This window comes from Dama dama, chromosome 24 (genome assembly GCF_033118175.1).
Source record: "Dama dama isolate Ldn47 chromosome 24, ASM3311817v1, whole genome shotgun sequence".
Taxonomy (NCBI): domain Eukaryota; kingdom Metazoa; phylum Chordata; class Mammalia; order Artiodactyla; family Cervidae; genus Dama; species Dama dama.
The window spans coordinates 18,532,433-18,555,047 of NC_083704.1; the positions used below are offsets into that span (position 1 = coordinate 18,532,433).

Below are 22,615 nucleotides of genomic sequence, written 5' to 3' on the forward strand. Positions count from 1 at the left end.
ACATCCAAAAGAAGATACAGTTCCTTTCTGTCCATCTATCTTGTTTAAAAACATATGATTTGACTTCCCTGGTGGCTCAGTGGTTACGAATCTGCCTGCCAGTGCAGAGGACATGGGTTCGATCCCTGGTCTGGGAAGATTCCCCATGCCAGGGGAACTTAGGGGCAAGTAAGCCCATGCACCACGACTGCTGAGTCCATACTCTAGAGCCCATGAGCTGCAGCTCCTGAGCCTGTGCACCCTAGAGCCCACGCTCTGCAACAAGAGAAGCTGCCTCAATGAGAAGTCCTCACACCACAACTAGAGAGTAGCCCCACTCACTGCAACCAGGGAAAGCCCGCATGCAGCAATGAAGACCCAGTGCGGCCAAAAATAAAACAAATAAATATGAATAAATTTTAAAATAACACATGAAAAAGGAACTTGGTCAAATGTCTTTAACCTTTTTTCCCAATGCTCTTTAGCCATCTATTTCTTTCTTTCTTTTTTTTTTTTTTTAGCCATCTATTTCATTAGCTGTCTTTCTAGAATTTTAGCAGGCATTGGTTTCAAGCTTTATATTTAAACAGAATCACCTTCTTCTCTTACTTGAAACATAGAGTCATATTTACTTGATTCAGAGCTTTTGGTGCCTGTCCTCAGAGACTACTGACAGTGGTTGATCTGCAAGTTCTTTCTGGACCCCGGGATGTGATTTGGCTCCTGAAGGTGAGCAACTTGAAGTCAGCGTAAATAAGGCACCTGTGTGATTTTCTTTTTTTTTTCGTTTTAACTAATTTTGTCTCTTGTCTGGGGTTCCAGTTTCTTATTTTAACTGGAAAATAGTATCTTCAGTGGAGAAGATGGAAGAAAAAAAGATGTTGAAGAGTTCTGAATTTCCCACTAGCATCTGCTAAATAGCAATATACCATCTGCTCCAAGAAATACCACATTTTGTTTCTTATTTCTATTGCCCTGGAACATAATTTTAGACACCATTTCTTTTGAATGTCTTAGCTCATTCTGAACTTTTCTGTAAATATTCTTATAATCCCTGGCCATTAAAAAACTTTTAGTATATGCTTTTCAAAAATATGGGGTCTTCCACTTTTAGCTTATACTTTAAAAAATATGACCTCATTAGAGTATAACACTTTGCCCACGGCCAATTTTCCATGTTTTTTTTTTGTGTGTGAATGAGTTCAGTTCAATTCAGTTGCTCAGTCGTGACCAACTCTTTGCAATCCCATGGACTGCCAGGCTTCCCTGTCCATCACCAATGCCTGGAGCTTACTTAAACTTGGGTCCATTGAGTCGGTGATACCATCCAGTCATCTCATCCTGTCATGTCCTTCTCCTCCTGCCTTCAATCTTTTCCAGCATCAGGGTCTTTTCCAATGAGTCAGTTCTTTGCAGCAGGTGGCCAAAGTACTGGAGCTTCAGCTTCAGCATCAGTCCTTCCAATGAATATTCAGGACTGATTTCCTTTAGGATGGACTGGTTGAATCTCCCTGCAGTGCAAGGGACTCTCAAGAGTCTTCTCCAACACCACAGTTCAAAAGCATTAATTCTTCAGCACTCAGCTTTCTTTATGGTCCAACTCTCACATCCATACAAGACTACTAGAAAATCCATAGCTTTGACTAGATGGACCTTTGCTGGCAATTTGTGTGTGTGTGTGTGAATGAGTAGATGAAAGAATGAACCAGAGAATTTTTCATAGAGCCACATTGGTTAAGATTTCTTCTCTTTTCTTCCTTATAAAGGTTATTCACAATTATCAGTTTTCATTTCTATATTCTGTGCCTTTTTGAGTTGTAGTCATTCCATCATGGGCTTGACCTTTTTATAATACATATTTTTTTTCACAGTGTTTTAGAAAAATATACTTTCCTGAGGTTCTTTTATGCATTTAACTGTTCTCAATTCTTTGGGCTTCCCTGGTGGCTCAGATGGTAAAGAGTTCAGTCCCTGGGTTGGGAGAAGGGAACAGCTACCCACTCCCGTATTCTTGCCTGGAGAATTCCATGGATAGAGGAGCTGGCAGGTTACAGTCCATGGAGTCTCGAAGAGTTGGACACGACTAAATGACTATCACTTTCATTTTTCATTTCTTCACTGTTATGAATTTCAAGATGACACAATTATTTTATTTCACCTTTCTGTCACTTCAGTATCATGGCTGGTTTCAGCTGGGATGCCTAAGCTTCTTAGTCCTATTTGGTCTTTCATCCTGAGCTTCTTTACAGTGGGGGAGTCTCAGGATTTTAAGGAAAGCATGAGTAGAAGCAGCAAGAGCTCCTGAAATAAAAGATCAAGGTTATTAGACTAATAGACTCCCAACTCTAATTCTTTAATTTGAAGTACAGTTGGTTTACAATGTTGTGTTAGCTACTGGTGTACAGCAAAGTGATTCAGTTATATACATATGTGTGTATATACATATATATATATATTCTTTTCCATTGTGGTTTATCACAGGATATTGAATATAGTTCCCTGTGCTCTACCGTAGGGCCTTGTGGTTTACTTTATATATAGTAGTTTGTATCTGCTAATTCCAAATTGCTAATTTATCCCTCCTCCACTCCCTTTTCCCTTTGGTAACCATAACTTTGTTTTTAGACTCTGAGTTTGTTTCTGTTTTGTAAATAAGCTCATTTATATCTTTTTTTAGACTTCACTTATAAGTGATATCATATGATATTTGTCTTTCTCTGATTTGCTTCACTTGGTATGTTAATCTCTAGGTCCATCTATGTTGCTGCAAAAGGTATTATTTCACTCTGTTTATGGCTGAGTAGTATCCCATTGTGTCTGTGGTGTCTGTGGTACACACACATACCATATCTTCTTTATCCAGTCATCTGTAGATGGACACTTCGGTTGCGTCCATGTTTTGGCCATGGTGAACAGTGCTGCTATGAACACTGGGGTGCATGTCTCTTTTCAAATTAGAGTTTTCTCCTGATATGTGTCCAGGAGTGGAATTGCTGAATTACATGCTAACCCCAATAGACTCAACTCTTAATGAAAGTACATGTAGAAAACTGGTGACCATATTTAATTTACCATCTATGCTATTCGTCACGCATTTCACTTATTTTCTCAATAGCTGTTGATTATATTGGGCTACATGACGTAAATCTAAAATGAGTAAAAGCAGTGGAGTCATCAAAATCTTGCCATTCTATTATTATCATTTCCAATTATACCTTTTCAGGCTTAGTGCTCTTAGCAGAAATCCTCCTTCTAGAAATGCTTTGGCATAGAGAGACTGGTTATTAGTGATAAACCTTTAATGTACTTTGGAAATACTGATTGAGGAACAGTGACCATATTGGTCTCCTTTCTTCAGGTGACAGAAGAACAAGGTAGTTTTGTCACAGATAGCCCCATTTAATCTGCCAGTGGTTTAGACTTATATCCCTGATCAAAAGCTCTTTTATTTACTAACTTTAAAAACTTGATGTGACTTCAGTGTGCATATGTGCTAAGCTGCTTCAGTCGTATCTGACTCTGTGTGACCCCATGGACTGTAGCCTGCCGGGCTCCTCTGTCCATGGGATTCTCCAGGCAACAATACTGGAATGGGTTGCCATTTCCTACTCCAGGGGATCTTCCTGACCCAGGGATCAAACCCAGATCTCTTATGTCTCCTGCATTGGCAGGCAGGTTCTTTACCACTAGTGCCACCTGGGAAGTCCAGTGTATTAAAATGAAACTCCAGCCCCCTCATCTTAGCTCTATGGATGATCTAGAACAGTAATCTTGAGTCCCAGTGAAACATTAAAATCACCTAGAGAGCTTTGCAAAAACCACACTGTCCCAAGATTGTCATGTTATTGGTCGGGGGAAGGGGAGGGAAGCTGGTGGATGGTCAGTCTGTTTACAGTGTTCCTCTCCTGCCTCCACTCTTTCTTGCACTCCCCATCTTGCTACCAAAAGTCCATTGTATCAAAAGTGGGAATCGGTTCTCACTGAGCACTTATTCCTGAGCCCCTCTTGTAAAAGGCATGAACCCTGATAATAAAGCAATTATTTAATGTTACTTAGGGAGGCAAAGTTTAGTGATAGCATTTCCTTTATTTCCCTAATCATACGTAGTTCATTAAGTGGTTGACTTGCTTTCCTTCCTTCGTCCACCAAACAGAATTTTTAAGAAATCCATCCAGCTTTGCAGAGGAGCAATAGCTTATGTCTCAGTGTGTGTATTGGCACCACACACACTTGTGTTTCTTTTGGCAAAATTATAACTTAAAAAAAATTGGGTATTCTGGGGCACCATGTGGTGGTTTAGCCATAACAGGTTGCAAGCGAGGGAATCAAGACAGAGGCTGACGTTGCCTTAAATGTGAGCTTACATAAGTCACATTCGTCAGCACTGGTTTCTAACAATTGCATTTCTTAGGAAGCCAGTGGTGGATGGTATCTTCCTTCTGGAAAGTGATGCCTTCCCCCTCCTGAGGGGTAGTCTGTGCAGGCAGGAACCTCCTGGTGAGGAGAGGTGTCACTTTGATTGTTGCTGTGCTTTTAATGTCATGCTGAGTGCAATCTCTCATCCACAGCAGTTTCCCCTTCTCATTCAAATCCAAGCATACAAACATTTCCCTAACTACTGTTTCAGACCATAATGTTTATCTGGCAGACCTGTGCAAGTTGAATTCTGGAAGGAAACCTAGCTTTAAAAAAAAAAAACCTTAGAACATTGTGTTCAGGACTGAAATCAAGGATCTAGTTTCCCACATGTGTTGTTTTCCAGACAGTTTTTCTCAAGGTTTTTTTGGGTTTTTTTTCCCCCCCTGAAGAACCTAGAATGGTTCTTGTAGGTAGAGCGGAAATGATACCAGGAGACCCAGAGAGCAAAGGAATCCACACACATCTCCCTGACGGTAACTATTCTATTCATTTACATGTCAGTCTCACTTCAGGAAGGATTTGAAATGGCTTACTGATGTCACCACAGTCCCTCCAGAAGAGTTGGCAAAGGGAAATAATGGTGGAAACACAAGAGGGAGTCAGCTGACATTACTCTCAAGGGAGTCACTGGAGATTCCTGCCTCTCCAGCCCATTCTCCCCTGGGCTTCTGGGTGTCCAGGCAGGAAAGGAAAGTGTTGCATCTGGACGGTTGAGGGTCCAAGGGTCAGACACTGGCATTGGAGGACAAGACCAGCCACAACACCCTTGTTTCCTGGCCTCACTCTCTGGAGGATTACAGAGGTGGGCTTTGAATGAACCCTTCCATTTCTAGCAGAGGTGTGTAGTGTCAGAGGGTCACAAAGCTCTATCTTTCAGTCCTATCGCATCATGCCTAGTTTTTGAATTAACTCCTTCAGTCAGACACACTTTCCTATTCTGCTGGGAGATACTTAATTTTCCTTATAGCAATCAGCCACGTGTCTTGTAGTAGGCCTGTTAGATCAGAAAGTGGGGCATTAAAAGGAACTAAAGGCAAACGTTCCAGATAGGCCCAAGACATAAGGGCATTTGGATGGAGTATCAGGGTTTAAATGTTCATTGTGTAATTCTGTTTCATGAATGGAGAATGCACAGATTTTCTTGGAAGATTTCATGAGGCTAGTTATGAGTGGGGTAGTAGAGCATGCACATGATGTCTAAGCTCCTTATTCATCAGGGTTCAAACTCTAGATTCACCATTTTTTAGTTATATGGCCTTAAACAAGTAACTTCGTTTCTCAGACCCTCAGTTTACCCATCTGTAAGATGACTGTAATAATGCCAATCTCAGAGTGGTTTTGAGAGTCAAGCAGGATTATGCACATGAAAACTTTAGGCATCACTGACGTGTGGTCATCCCTGGTTAATGCCAGTGGTTATTGTGTATGAAGTCCTGAACCTCTGGTTGCTGTTGTCACACTGTAACTCTACATTTTCATTGTTTAAGGAACTGACTAGTAAAAGGAATAAAATTGCCTGTCAATCTGCTGGAAAACAGAGGTGGGAAGAACCCAGAAACACTAATTGTGTTTGTGTTCTCTGAGTGAGAGCTTTTTCACTTGTTCAGTGAAGGGATGGGAATGAAGCTCCTATAAAGCCCTTTCTAACATGGATGAAGGGATGCTGTGTGCTTATAAGGAGACACATCTTCCCTAAGAAGGGCCTCAACTGTCCTCCAAAAGGAAGGGTCAGGGGATCAGATACAGGTACCTCTGCAGGAGACAGTGTCCCAGAGCACTCCCCTACCCAGGACATCCCAGTCCCGGGAGGAGGAACCAAAAGCATTCCTAAGTCTTGGATCAGGCCTCATGTTTTAAAACCCTAAAATTGTTGACTGTGGCCGTGACTTAGACTCACTGTGTAGGAAGATGGAAGCGTGTCTGCCAGCCATTTCTGGCTAAGATGCTCAGTTATAGCAGCCAAAATCACTTGCCTTAGAAACAACTTCTGTGTTAGAATGGTAGAATTCTGGAGGATTGGTTTTTTTTCAATTTAGTTTCATATTATAAAGTTATACTTCAGTCTTCTAAGAGGACATATGCATAAGATGAGCCAAGGTATATTAATACAGTTATGTACAAATACTTAGATAAACCCTTAAAGAAAGAGACCTCATAGCTTCTCAATGCCATACAAATGTGAACAGAAAAAGCATATACTTTGTGTTAGAAAAGGCCTGGATTTGAACTCAGTTTCAGCATGTTCTGAGCGCCCAGTGCCCGGGTATGTCATTTCTGAGAATGTCAGTCTCCTTATCTGTTAAAGGCGTGGTATTTGCCTGATTCGCCAGTTGTGCAGACCATATGAGATCACACATGTGAACTGCCTGGCAAAGTCAGTTTTCCCCGCCTTGCTCCAGCCAGGGTTGGGAAAGGTGTAGGGGTTGCTTGATGTGAGGGGTGAGCTTTGGACAATTCATCAAGACTACTGTAGAAGTAAGAGAGTGGAAAATGGGGGGAGAATTTTCACTTCTTTTTTTTTTTCCATTTATTTTTATTAGCTGGAGGCTAATTACTTTACAATATTGTAGTGGTTTTTGCCATACATTTACATGAATCAGCCATGGGTATACATGTATTCCCCATCCCTATCCCCTCTCCCACCTCCCTCCCCACCCCATTCCTCTGGGTCTTCCCAGTGCACCAGGCCCGAGCACTTGTCTCATGCATCCAACCTGGGCTAGTGATCTGTTTCACCCTTGATAATATGCATGTTTTGATACTGTTCTCTCAAAACATCCCACCCTCGCCTTCTCCCACAGAGTCCAAAAGTCTGTTTTGTACATCTGTGTCTTTCTGTTTTGCATATAGGGTTGTCGTTACCATCTTTCTAAATTCCATATATATGTGTTAGTATGCTGTAATGTTCTTTATCTTTCTGGCTTACTTCACTCTGTATAATGGGCTCCAGTTTCATCCATCTCATTAGAACTGATTCAAATGAATTCTTTTTAATGGCTGAGTAATATTCCATGGTGTATATGTACCACAGCTTCCTTATCCATTCGTCTGCTGATGGGCATCTAGGTTGCTTCCATGTCCTGGCTATTATAAACAGTGCTGCGATGAACATTGGGGTGCACGTGTCTCTTTCAGATCTGGTTTCCTCAGTGTGTATGCCCAGAAGTGGGATTGCTGGGTCATATGGCAGTTCTATTTCCAGTTTTTTAAGAAATCTCCACACTGTTCTCCATAGCGGCTGTACTAGTTTGCATTCCCACCAACAGTGTAAGAGGGTTCCCTTTTCTCCACACCCTCTCCAGCATTTATTGCTTGTAGACTTTTGGATAGCAGCCATCCTGACTGGTGTGTAATGGTACCTCATTGTGGTTTTGATTTGCATTTCTCTGATAATGAGTGATGTTGAGCACCTTTCCATGTGTTTGTTAGCCATCTGTATGTCTTCTTTGGAGAAATGTCTGTTTAGTTCTTTGGCCCATTTTTTGATTGGGTCATTTATTTTTCTGGAATTGAGCTTCAGGAGTTGCTTGTATATTTTTGAGATTAATTCTTTGTCTGTTGCTTCATTTGCTATTATTTTCTCCCATTCTGAGGGCTGTCTTTTCACCTTACTTATAGTTTCCTTTGTTGTGCAAAAGGTTTTAAGTTTCATTAGGCCCCATTTGTTTATTTTTGCTTTTATTTCCAATATTCTGGGAGGTGGGTCATAGAGGATCCTGCTGTGATTTATGTCAGAGAGTGTTTTGCCTATGTTCTCCTCTAGGAGTTTTATAGTTTCTGGTCTTACATTTAGATCTTTAATCCATTTTGAGTTTATTTTTGTGTATGGTGTTAGAAAGTGTTCTAGTTTCATTCTTTTACAAGTGGTTGACCAGTTCTCCCAGCACCACTTGTTAAAGAGGTTGTCTTTTTTCCATTGTATATCCTTGCCTCCTTTGTCGAAGATAAGGTGTCCATAGGTTTGTGGATTTTTCTCTAGGCTTTCTATTCTGTTCCATTGATCTATATTTCTGTCTTTGTGCCAGTACCATACTGTCTTGATGACTGTGGCTTTGTAGTAGAGTCTGAAGTCAGGCAGGTTGATTCCTCCAGTTCCATTCTTCTTTCTCAAGATTACTTTGGCTATTCAAGGTTTTTTGTATTTCCATACAAATTGTGAAATTATTTGTTCTAGTTCTGTGAAAAATACCATTGGTAGCTTGATAGGGATTGCATTGAATCTATAGATTGCTTTGGTTAGTATAGTCATTTTGACAATATTGATTCTTCCAATCCATGAACACAGTATGTTTCTCCATCTGTTTGTGTCCTCTTTGATTTCTTTTTTTTTTTTTTTTACTAGAAAAAGTATTTTATTTTTCAAATACATAATGGATTCTTTACCCTCTTTTATCTTTTTAGTAAGACTAAATACATATAAATAATTTCATCTTTTCTCAAATTAATGACAATGGTGTAATTGTGATTATCTTTTAGCAACCAAAGTCTATTTCCAGAGGTTTGAACTTGATATGAGAAAAACACTGCATCAAGTCCATTGTACCTGATTTGGTGCTGAGGTTGAATTGGTGAAATGGTTTGCTCCAGGAAGCTTGAAAGCAAAGTGAAATGCTTAGGTTGACTTTGGCTGCTTAAGGATCCTCTGGATGGGGGTGAGGGGTGCCTGGTTCTGTTTTGCACAGGACGGCTCATCCTCAGGCCAAGCTGGAATCTCTGGGAACAGTGTGTGTGTGTGTGTGTGTTGCTCAATCGTGCCTGACTCTTCGCAATTTCATGGACTGTGGCCCACCAGGCTCCTCTGTCCATGGGATTCTCTGGGCAAGAATACTGGAGTGGCTCTTTGATTTCTTTCATCAGTGTTTTATAGTTTTCTGTGTATAGGTCTTTTGTTTCTTTAGGTAGATATACTCCTAAGTATTTTATTCTTTTTGTTGCAGTGGTGAATGGTATTGTTTCCTTAATTTCTCTTTCTGTTTTCTTCACTTCATTTTCAGTTAGGCATGTCAGGTCTCTTTTTATCCATCCTCCTTATTTAGTCATACATTTGTGCATTAATTCATTCATCCAGCCATTTTTCTATTGAGTATCTTGCAGTGTGCAAGATACTGTTGAGACAGAGATGAATGAAAGAGCTGAGATTTTGGGGGGAACTTTTTGGAATTAAATTGATTACATGAATGCAGAGATGGCACCTTGCTTCCTTAAGTGCTATCTTGTGTGTTGGTGTTTAGGTATAAAAACATGACAACATTAAAAACATAAAGCTTAGCTGTAGAATCAAAGATACTAGAAGTTTGTTGTTCTATATATGTCCATAATTTAGTGTGTATGTGTGTATATAAAAGACTCTGATGCTGGGCAAGATGGGGGGCAGGAGGAGGAAGGGTTGACAGAGAAATGAAATGGTTGGATAACATCACCGATGCAATGGACATGAGTTTGAGCAAACTCCGGGAGATAGTGAAGGACAGAGGAGCCTGACGCACTGCAGTTTATGGGATAGCAAAGAGTCAGACACGACTTAGTGACTGAACAACAAATATTAAAATTAAAAAGCACTGTTTTCCCCTGTGATCTCATTTTTTCATTGTTAACTGCTTATTTTTACCAATCAACCCTCGTATTGTGTACTGAAAACCTACATCTTCCTATTATGTACTAGCAATATACATCTTCAAAGATCAGTTATTTTATGTTTGTTTAAGATTGAGAGTAAGTCCGGAAAGATTGTATGTCTAGCCAATTACATGCTAGTCCTAATTTTAAAATGTGGTATTAAAATACTTTACCATCTTCCATCTGGGGCAGTATGTGGTGCTGAGCAGCTCTCATTGTTATAGACTTCTTCTTTAGCTGTGCATTTAAATTCCTTTCTTGTGCCAGAGCCTGACATTTCACCTGAGTGTGCCACCTGGCACGTTCAAAATGGCAAAATATTAATTTTCATCCTCCTATAGCTGACTTCTCCCTGATGAATTTGTAGCTCTTAACTACCATTATGAACAACTTGGGTTCTGTTCTGTTTGTTTCACTTTAAGAGAGGAAAAAAAAAAACTGTTTCCAGAGTATTTTAAGTAGTATGAAGAGTTTTTCAGTGGTATACGTAAGATGTGTGGTGGTGGTTTAGTTGCTAAGTCGTTTTCAACTCTTTGTGACCCCATGGACTGTAGCCCACCAGGCTTCTCTGTCCATGGCATTTCCCAGGCAAAAATACTGGAGTGGCTTGCCATTTCCTTCTCCAGGGGATTTTCCTGACCTAGTGACTGAACTTGCATCTCTTGCATTGGCAGGCGGATTTTTTTTTTTTTTTTTTTTTTTTTTTTTTTTACCACTGAACCACCATAGCAGCTAAGAAATTGCTGATGTGAATTCCAAATGAAATGATAAAAGATCTTATGCAGTGGACCATTTAACAAAGACTTTGCAGCATGGGACTCTTCACAACTGCATTTGTTATTCTAGCTTGAAAGTGAGAAGAGACAACTTTTCTGTTCTCTGAGTCTTTTCTGTTATTAACAACTATTAAGTTGTAGATAATTCAAAGTCTTCAGCTCCCCACTTTAAAACTGGATGCAGGTTGAATTTTGCTCATGGCAAAGTCTTGTTTGGATGTTAAACTAATGACAGGATTACTCTGAGGCCTGACTGGGGTCCTGGGGTGCTTATGAAACCCTTGCTTCAGGGTAAGGTGGCAGGTAAAAAACATCGCCCAGAAGAGCGTCTGTTTTTTCAAGAAACTGTCATGAAACTGGCCCAAGAATAACTTGGAATTGTGTACTGCTTTGGAGGACACTTTAGACTGCTGTAGAATTTCATCATAGTTTTTATGGGAGATGACAGTGTGTGAATAAGCTTAAATTTTTCTTATAATCTTCATTTACTCTGTATATATCTGATCAGCATAACTGCTTGGAGAATCATGCCAAGAATGAGTATTTTCAAGTCATTTTGATACAGGGATATTTTTAGTTTTGCAAAAAAGAGGACTGGTATACTTGCTAGATGTGGTAATAAAAAGTCAGTTTGCAAACTCACAATGTTATAATACCATATCCTTTGAGACACTCTAGCTTTATAATAAAACTCATACTTTCAGCTACTTTGAGGTGCAGGGTAACAATTTGGCATTTTATATATGAGTTTAGTGGAAATTATTCTTCATAATATTTTCTTCATGTCTTCCCATAAGTCCCTCAAATGAACACGTTGCATATTAAATTTTGTTCTTTTGAATTGATTAGTATTATGACTCAATTGGATTTAACCCTCTTTTTATACACAGTTTGGATCCCAGTAGCCTCTCAGTTCAGTTCAGTTTAGTCGCTCAGTCGTGTCTGACTCTTTGGGACCCCATGGACAGCAGCATGCCAGGCCTCCCTATCCATCACCAACTCCTGGAATTTACCCAAACTCATGTCCATTGAGTCAGTGATGCCATCCAACCATCTCATCCTCTGTCGTCCCCTTTTCCTCCTGCCCTCAATCTTTCCCAGCATTGGGGTCTTTTCGCATGAGTCAGATCTTTGCATCAGGTGGCCAAAGTATTGGAATTTCAGCTTCAGCATTAGTCCTTCCAATGAACACCCAGGACTGATCTCCTTTAGGATGGACTGGTTGGATCTCCTTGCAGTCCAAGGGACTCTCAAGAGTCTTCTTCAACACCACAGGTCAAAAGCATCAATTCTTTGGCGCTCAGCTTTTCTTCACAGTCCAACTCTCACATCCATACATGACCACTGGAAAAACCATAGCCTTGACTAGACGGACCTTTGTTAGCAAAGTAATGTCTCTGCTTTTTAATATGCTGTCTAGGTTGGTCATAACTTTCCTTCCAAGGAGGAAGTGTCTTTTAATTTCATGGCTGCAGTCACCATCCGCAGTGATTTTGGAGCCCAAAAAAATAAAGTCAGCCACTGTTTTCCCATCTATTTGCCATGAAGTGATGGGACTGGATGCCATGATCTTAGTTTTCTGAATGTTGAGCTTTAAGCCAACTTTTTCACTCTCCTCTTTCACTTTCATCAAGAGACTCTTTAGTTCTTCTTCACTTTCTGCCATAAGGGTGGTGTCATCTGCATATCTGAGGTTATTGATACTTCTCCCAGCAATCTTGATTCCAGCTTGTGTTTCTTCCAGCTCAGTGTTTCTCATGATGTACTCTGCATATAAGTTAAATAAGCAGGGTGACAATATACAGCCTTGATGTACTCCTTCTCCTATTTGGAACCAGTCTGTTGTTCCATGTCCAGTTCTAACTGTTGCTTCCTGACCTGCATACAGGTTTCCAAGAGGCAGGTCAGGTGGTCTGATATTCCCATCTCTTTCAGAATTTTCCACACTTTATTGTGATCCACACAAAGGCTTTGGCACAGTCAATAAAGCAAAAATAGATATTTTTCAGGAACTCTCTTGCTTTTTTGATGATCCAGTGGATGTTGGCAATTTGATCTCTGGTTTCTCTGCCTTTTCTAAAACCAGCTTGAGCATCTGGAAGTTCATGGTTCATGTATTGCTAAAGCCTGGCTTGGAGAATTTTGAGCATTACTTTGCTAGCGTGTGAGATGAGTGCAGTTGTGTCATAGTTTGAGCATTCTTTGGCATTGCCTTTCTTTGGGATTGGAATGAACTTATTTTGAAAGAATTCTTATACATTCCTTAAGACCATTTTATAAATGCCACATAACTCTGAATTTAAAGTGCATAAGGCATTTTATGAACTAAATGTGATTTCTGTTAATTTAAACTTTGCAATTTTCCGATTCGGAGCACTTTGCGATTTGCTATTTTGTCCCCTCCTCCCTCTTCCCTGAATCAACTTTTTGTTTACTTAATTATAGCAATTAAGAATAGTTTTAGAATCTCAACTCTTTACTCTTCCTAGTAGATATTTGTATCAGCCAGGGTCAATTGGAGAAACAGTAACAATAGGGGATATATATTTGTTGCAAAGACCTAGAACATGATTGCAAGAGCTGGATAGGCAAGTCTCAAACCCATATGGTGGATCATCATGAAGGGCAGGCTGAAACTCTCAGGCCTGAGCTGAACCTCATGTCCACAGGCAGAATTTCTCCTTTCTCAGGGAAGCTTCAGTTCTGCTGCTAAGGCCTTTCAACCGATTGAATTAAGTTCACCCCAGATTATCTAAGATAATCTCCCTTACTTAAAGTCAACTGATTACTGGACTTACATCTACAAAATACCTTCACAGTGAAAGCTAGATTAATGTTTGAATAACTAGAGACTGTTGCCTCACCAAGTTGACATGTAATTAACATGGACCATCATAACATGTAAAGACAAAAACATTTCAAATTCAAGAAGACTGATACCGATTTATGTGCTATTGTATTTGTTTGGTATCAGTCGAATCCAGTTTTGTTCCTTTAGTGTTGCAGTGAAATGCACACTTGTAAAAGTAAAAATTCAGGTCCCTCCTGTGTTGGCTGAGAGAATAGGGCTGTAGAGAGGTGATGTGGGTGGTTGTCACAGAGACTCTCTGCCCTGCAGACACAGCAGGTCGGCAGTTGGACAATTACAGGATTTCGAGGTAAGTTCACCCCCGTGTGCCCTGCCTTCTCTCTAGCTCCTCAGAACTAGCCTTTCCGAAGAACTCTATCTAATAAGAGCACTTTCCTTGGCTGTTCAGAGTGTGTCTGTGGCTGACTGATTATCCAAAACAACCAGGCTTAAGCCTAGAAGCTTTGGAAACCAGGGGAAGGCACTCTGAATTTTAGCAAGAATACCTGTGAAGTTGCCCCAAAAAGGGGGGGGATACAGGTATTGAGCTTTTGAAAACACTGAATGACTACTAAATTTGTTTTCTTCTGCTCTACGTCTCTCCCTGGAGAAGAAAATGGTGACCCACTCCAGTATTCTTGCCTGGGAAATCTCACGGACAGAGGAGCCTGGCGGGCTGCAGCCCATGGGGTCGTGAAGAGTCAGACATGACTGAGTGACTGCGCATGCTCTAACTCTCAGAAAAACTTTCTTGAAGACACAGACTCTTCATTCTCAGAGCGTGTGAATCGTATAGGTGTCACTTTGGATCCCAGCAGGAAACAGTGCGTTCAAATTAGGACACTTTGAGGAAGGGTTAACAAAAAGGCCTATTTATAAAGGACTGAGCTCTAGGGAAACCCCAAATGACATTATATAGTACCCAATCACCACTGTGGGTGGTCCCCAGTCTGGGATTAAGGGAAGAGAGATACTGGAAGTCTGAAGGCAAGCCTGGGATGAGAGGATACCCTCATAGGTACTGTGACTCCTGGTTAGGCGATGAAACCAGTCCTCAGGAGAAGGAGCTGGGGGGACAGGAATCTTCTGACCCTGAAAATATACCTGTCTCCCTCTGTCACCTGTGTGGGTTCCCCATCAACTGAACCCATCAAAAGTCAGAGGGCCATGGAGTCTTCTAATGTGGTCCCTCCAAATTAGTTACCTGGTGGTTACAGTGAAGGGTAGGTCAAGAGGGGCAAGCCCTCTGTTAATGTTATAAACAGCTTCAAGTGCATGAACTTGAACAAGAGGTATAATTTCTCTGAGTCTCAGTTTTCTCATTTTAAATAGGGTAATTATAATTAGCTGGCTAAGTTAGTTTAGGGACAGATAGTACATGTAAATTTCCTTTAACAATAGGTGGCATTTAATGTAATAGCTGCTATTGTTTATTATAACTGACACCATTACTGTAATTGTTATAGGCTGGAGGTTCACAAGCCAGTAGGGAAAGAGATAAGATATTCAAGGAGCATTTTAAGCTGTTTTAGAATAACTATAGCACCTTACACATAGTATATATTTATATACACTGTGTACTTTAACCTGGGCTTCCCTCGTGGCTCAGACAGTGAAGAATCTGCCTGCAACGCAGGACACCTGGGTCTGACCTAAACTCTGATAAGACAAAACTCCTGTCTCCCCCAGGTGCTCCTGATGACCATACATTTTCACTTTTCCCTACCTATCTGCCTGGAATAAAAAAGAACATTGGTAAACTACCCTGATTTGAATTCCTTTCCCCTCCTACCTACCTCATGGTGGAGAATTTAGAGACAAAGAAAATGGTCCCCAAATTTGGCATCAGTGGGGAGAAACGGAGACTAACGGACATTATCTGACTTTGCTGTTGCTACCTTTTGAAGTGATTTCATAAAACCATGAGTATTAGGCAGGTAATAATAGCATTGGGATATAATAAATGTGCCCACGTATGTAATTTCTCTTCTCTATGGTATTTAGGATTATAAAAGAGGATATATAGATAGAATAGTACAGATAGTAGCACATCTATAGATAGTATAGATTACTATGCTTTGTATGTCAGTATGATTTAGATCATGAGTCAAATAGAAAGCCACATGGAAACATCTTAAAAATTCATCTCAGAGGAAGTTCAAAGGGAATCCATCGTCTTTACAAGAAAGATCTGGATCATCAAGGTTCTGAGGACACCAGCAATAGCATGCTGATTTTGAAAAGAAATTCTTACTCATTCCCTATGGGAAGCATTCTGTGCTGTCTGCAATGGATGAAGCTCCCGGCTGTGAATAAAACCAGGTCGGAGGTTCGGCAACAGTTTATCATATTACACCTATGAATAATTCACGAGTCATCTGTTGACCATAAAGCCCGCTAAGGAATTCTAATAAATGCATGATTTCTACTTCCTGGGGTAAAGCAGCATTGGCATTTACAGCCTTTCTGAACAATAAAATGCTGGTAAAAATATGACTGACAGTTATGGGTCTTTGCTATTCCTAAGCATTAATCACCTCGAAGGACAACATCAGCTATCTGCATTTCTGGGATTGTTAGTTACAAAATGCTAGCAACATGTTAAACTTTAGTTACTTCTTATAGTATCTTATGTTCACATGAGCAAGACTTAAATGACTCACAAGACAGTTTGAAATAAATATGGATATGCACCCTGGAATTTTCTCTTTCAATGGCAATAATTATTAACAACACTAGTTTCGGAGGTAGTAATTTTTGGCAGTTTAGTTCTTATTCAGAGTGTACTGAAGATGTGATTATTATTAGTACCACTGTCTTTCCCAGCATATAATTATTCCCATATTAATTTAACTTCTTTGTTATTGGGTGAAAATAGCACCATATTGGCAGAGGGATATGATGTTAAAGTATCACTGATACAAAATGATTTTAACATAGAGTTAAACTTTGTGATGATTCTGAGTTACCTCACAAAATCATGAGTACTGCCTTTTATGACATCCTGATCATGCTGGGGAAAAAAATAAGAAAATAAATACATTTTTTTAAAGTATCAAACCTGAATCAGATTTTTGTTATTCTGATATTTTAGTTTTGAATATCCTGTCTACTTTTTGGACATAGGCATGTGCTCTGATTACCCTTTCAAAGAAGAAATTGAAGCTTACCTGAATGGATTAGGAAACAGAGATGTGTGTTGTGCAAACCTCAGGGCTTGTCACTAGCCTTCCAGTCATTTCTCTTTCCTCCCCTGTTTTCCCTTTGGACATGGCAGAATGGTATATTTAAAATGGATAACCAACAAGGACCTACTGTATAGCACAGGGAACTCTGCTCAATGTTATGTGGCCGCCTGGATGGGAGGGCAGTTTGCAGGAGAATGGATACATGTATATGGATATGACTCAGTCGCTCTGTTGTCCATCTGAAACTATCACAACACTGTTAACTGGCTATACTCCAATATAAAATAAAAGGTTAAAAACACACACACACACACACAGAAAGAGGGAAAAGAAATGGAAGAATGGACCCTTCCCTTCACAAAGGCAGTAGAGCTCTATTCCACTGGTGAGACACATCTCCTTTGGACCAGAAGAAAAAAGTTCATGCTCTGCAAGTCTTGATTTTATCTCTCATTTCAACTAAGGAGTAATGTGACTGTTGGACTGTCTTGATATTTTGAAAGTAAAGATAACCAAATGCATATGTAGCAAGGCTTTGGCTTTGTAAATAGAGAATGTCTATATGTGTGTGTGTGTGATTTTTGTGTTGATTTGAGAAGTTCTGAAGGGAATATAGCTAAATATTGAAAATGATTATCTCTAGGTCGATTTTGCCTAGATAAGGGTGCTGGTGTAAAGGCACCAAAGAGGCAGCATTTCAGTTTGATACAATGTTATACGTGGATGATGAGGTCTGTGGCTCTGGGGGTGCCTGCACTGTGAGGTTGGCTGAAGTCGCACACAGCACTCTGTCTTACGTGCCTGCCATTAGGCGGCCTTGGGGCTTTGCAAAGTGAGCTGCACCCTCTCTGACTAAATAGATCTTGTCTCTCTCAGGTTGTAAAAATTACTGTGGGCTCTGTGTTCCACCTAGGATTTATGATTTCTCAATGCTACATGTTTGTGTTGACATAAATAGTCTTCCCAGAAATTTAGCAGAAGTCTGGCCATGTGCTGATTCTTTAGAGATCACCAAGAAATCAATTCCAGCTCCAGCTTGATCACATCATTGTATTTGAGTTTAGCCTCTAATCTTTAAGTGGGTACTCCATAATCCTGTCAAAGGCATTAATTTGAAAGAAAAAAATGCTTTATAGGTTATCTTTGTGTTTTATTGAACTCTATTGATTTTTTAAAAATGTTACCAGAATCCTCACATGTTACCTAAATCTCCAGCCTCTTTTATGTCCTAAGTTGTAGCATTTTGGGCTTTCCCGGTGGCTCAGCTGGTAAAGAATCCTCCTGCAATGCGGGAGACCTGGGTTCGATCCCTGGGTTGGGAAGATTCCCTGGGGAAGGGAATGGCTACCCACTCCAGTATTCTGGCCTGGAGAATTCTCCATGCAGAAGTCCATAGGGTTGCAAAGAGTCGGACATGACTGAGCAACTTTCATTTTTACTTTGTAGCATTTCCCACTTTTGACATGATGTTTGATGCAGGAGTTGCTTATTACCCCATTTTTTAAAAGGTGTAAAATAGGAGCAAATTACACAGGGGGAGAGAAAGGCTCTTTATAGAAATGCCTATAGGTTCATTTGACATTAGTGTTGACTGATGTACGAAAACAAACTCAATAGCTATCCAGTACTTAAACTCTAAATTTTTCATATACCGTTTGTGGTGAGCTCAACCCAGATTTTTAATGAGTTTGTCCCTTTTGGGATTTTCAGGATTTAGTAATTAATACTAAGTAACTAGCTTGCCCAATATGGTCAGATGAACCACCTTTTGCCACACATTCTACTGGAAGATGAAGGCAACATTTGATTTCATGGCATTTAATAGGTAATTTTTAAATGGCAAGTAAATGGGCAATTGATTATATTTTTCCAGTGAACACACCACCACTAAAATACTTTGTCTCCTCTAATTAGCATCAGTGCCATATTTTCATAATGAAAATTAATGTCAGTGGTGAAAAAGATTCTCACAAGATCTGTGTAAAGCTTTTGTGGCTGGTGCTGAGGAAACAAAAGTGAACAAAGATCCTCCAATTAAAAATAAAATTAAAATTAAAAAAAGATGTAGTCTTAATTTCCAGTATTTTGACTAAATCACGAATAAATTTTATAGAAAAATAGAGACAAAAACATTTGACAGAAGAGATAAATAACATCAAACCTGTGAACAGTGTTCAACTCACCACACACAAAATAAATATAAGTTAAAACAGAAAAAAAAAAAAAGCGAACACAGGAGTTCACAGTCCAGTGGGAAGGCAGAAATCAGGCAAATAAGCACAGAAGGAAGTGTAAAATTACGACTGTGGTACAGGTTATGGAGGAGAAGGGTCATTATGCTGCTTAAGACCAGTTCTCTAGAAGCAGAGCCTGAGGCAGGGATTTCAAGGCCCCTGATTTGTTGGGAGGAAGGGGTGCTCTTGGAAGAAGCGGATGTCCAGATCAGGCTGAGGCATGGAAGAGTGAGGACTCAGCTGGACTGGGTGTCAGCCTGATCCCATGGGAGCTCTGGAGCATGAGCTGCACCAGAGTTGCCTCATTTTAAGGCACAAGGCTGGCATCTTGCAATCTCCTCAACCTCATGCTAGTCAGACACGAACCAGGGTCTGACCTGGGTTCAGTGAGTACGGCTCCTGGGCAAAGCAACTTCTGTAAGGCCAAGGGCAATGTTCCAGAGAAGAAAGGCAGTAACTAAGAGAATGTGTACATTGAGTCACGGGCCGGGGGGCGGGAGGCACTACAGATTCTGAGAGAACATATGATGCAATGTTCTTCTTTGTTCGGAACCCACTGGTGGCTTCCCATCGCAACCAGAAAATCTCTTGGCAAAGACTCTCAAGGCCCATAGGCACTGGTACCCACTCTGACCTCACTTCATGAATGTCCTTGAGTCAATACTTGTTGTTCGACATGATATTCATTGTTACTCTGGTTAACCTGGCTCTGGCTGGGTTTTTGGTTGCCTTTTTAAAATAAATTTATTTATTTTAATTGGAGGCTAATTACTTTACAATATTGTGGTGATTTTTGCCATACATTGACATGAATCAGCCACAGGTGTTGAAACAGCAGTGCATATTTTGGGCATTACTTTGCATTTCATTACTGTGTGCTGAGGCTTCCAGGTGGGTGTCATACATTTTTATTCCAAAGACTATAAGTGCCCTAGAATTTTAAGTTAAAACTTTTAACATACAGTATGGCTTTTCTGACTCCAGAGAAATCTCTTCTCCCAAACCAAACATGATCACATTACTATCTCCGTTTGAAATTGGCCCAGGCTTGAAGATAGAATAATAGAGAATCTTTAAGGTCAAATTCTGTGTATACAGGTGGGGTGGGGGAGGGGTGTCTTAGTTCCCCAACCAGGGATTGAACTTGGGCCTTCCACAGTGAAAGTGTCGAGTCCTAACCCCTGGACCATCAGGGAGTTTCCTCAAAACTTGCTTTTGATCTCACACAAAAAGATGACTGGATACCGGGGAATTCCTTATCTGGGACCTAACTTCTGCCTTTATTTGTCTCTAACATCTCTGCTGTCTCGGCTTTTTTCAGAACCTTTTCCATATTCATACTTTATTATTTGGTATCAATTTTTTTTCCTCCTTGCATTCTTCACTTTTCTGAGTTCTATTTTTAGTTTCCATAATCAAGGGAGGTTTGGGAAATCTGGTTCTTTGTCAAAATAAAATGCTGCCTCCCAGCTGTTTCTGTTGTTAGGGTCAGGGTGCAGAGATGCCTCTTTTGATGACACTGTGATCTGATTCTCTTTGAGATGTTTTGAATCATTTTCAGGAACAGCCCAGAGGCTAGGTCTGAAACACTGCCAAGTTCATGAAGAGACAATTTTATCCGACAGTTTTCCCTCAATCACAGGAATGTATATTGCTTACAAGACATACATCTAATGACTGATTTGACACTGGATGCTACCACATATCAGCAAACGGATGTGTTCTGCTTGTGGGACCCAGTATCTGCCAGCCAGGGGCTGGGGTAGGAGATTTTAGCACATAGGAGGAGCTTGGGAAAATATACCTAGGTTGAATAAAAGTGAACTAGCTAGGGTGGAGAACACAAGGATAAACAAACACATGATTATAATTACATGCCTCAGTTAACTCATCTCTAAACTAGGGGCCAGACCTATCTTTGGAGAGTGTTAAATGAAAGGTTGCATATAAAAATGCTTAACAGAACAACAGACTTAATGATATCAGAACAGTACTTAGGAAAGTTATATACAGCACAGGGTGAAAGTAATCAATTCTGTAGAGAGTAGTGTGGACAAGAGTATCTGAGAAAACTTAGTAGGCTGGTCTTGAGAATTGAACAAGATTTTGTGGGTCTGTCACGTCCATCACATCTGTGTTGGCAACAACACCCATGTCTGTTGGTGGTGTCATATACATTTGTGTAGACGAGAAATTGGACCCTGGACCCTCTAGATAGGGTTGGGGCTTCCCAGGTGACTCAGTGGGTAAAGAATCTGCCTTCAATGCAGGAGATGTGAGTTTGATCCCTGGGTTGAGAAGAACCCCCTGGAAGAGGGCATGGCAGCCCATTCTAGTTTTCTTGCCTGGAGAATCCCATGGACAGAGGAGCCTGGTGGGCTGCAGTCCATGGGATCCTGAAGAGTTGGACACGACTGAGCGACTACACTTTCACTTTTCACTTTCATGCATTGGAGAAGGGAATGGCAATCCACTCCAGTGTTCTTGCCTGGAGAATCCCAGGGACGGCAGAGCCTGGTGGTCTGCCGTCTATGGGGTCGCACAGAGTCGGACATGACTGAAGTGACTTAGCAGCAGCAGCAGCTAGATACTAAATTTTTTCAGTTTTTCAGTAACTTCAGCTCCTCTTTTTTGTTGCTTAAATGATGATCCTAATTACTGGACCTTGTTTCCTCTGATAATGGAATCTTAAAACCATTTTCTAGCTTTTGAAGGAAAAATATAAAGTGGTATATTGGCAAAAACTCCTCAGGATTATTTACCCAGTAATGTCAAACTCATAGTTCCATTTTTCATAAGTTTGAGTTGCCTAGAGTAGTATGAAAGAGCACTATTGTGTGATGAATGGGTAGCAAGTGTTTAACCAAAGATTAGAAATATTTAAAATCTAAAGCAATCGCAGAAACTTATTTCTTCAGCAATCTTTTTGAAATTTTACTTTAGACAAGGCTTAATCCATAGCCAAATAACATTGCTAAATATAAACCTGAAATACAGGTTTCTGATATTTGAAAAGGTGGGCCTGGATTACATTTCAGTCTTTGCATGATCCAGTTTCTTTATCCCTCCCAGTGCCCATGCAGTATATGGCGCACTTAACTAAACATCATCAGGAAAATGTGAAATAGTCCTGCAATAGAAGAAAATCTAAAACAAACAAAAGATAATCTTGGTTTCCTTGGTAAAAAATGTCTCCTTAGGCATATGTGTATATATTTATACCTCTTTGCTGTATAACATGATTTTTAATCCTAAAGTTTCAGTAATATGAGTTACTGATTAGGAATATTTTCTGTCACAAATTATTCAGTTTATTATGCTTGACTATTTTGACTCTACTAATTTTAGTTCCTCTCCTGCTATGATCACCATGATGCTTGACCCATTCCAATTATCTGTTTAATCAACAAATAGCCAACAGCCTGGTATTGGACTCTGTGGGAGGGCTGGGCCCTGCCCTTCTGGAGGTTATGTTCTAGTGGAGCAGACAATTAGCAAGTAAACACAGGAATAGATATGCAAAGTCATTTGTTACAGATTGTGATAAAGGATGGG

The 22,615-nt window shown here is 40.2% G+C and overlaps 1 protein-coding gene across 1 annotated transcript in view; it reads left to right on the top strand.

The window, feature by feature from the left end:
- Positions 1–22,615, top strand: part of MYRIP (myosin VIIA and Rab interacting protein) — a 216,081-nt gene that overhangs the window by 53,349 nt on the left and 140,117 nt on the right. The window lies entirely within an intron of this gene.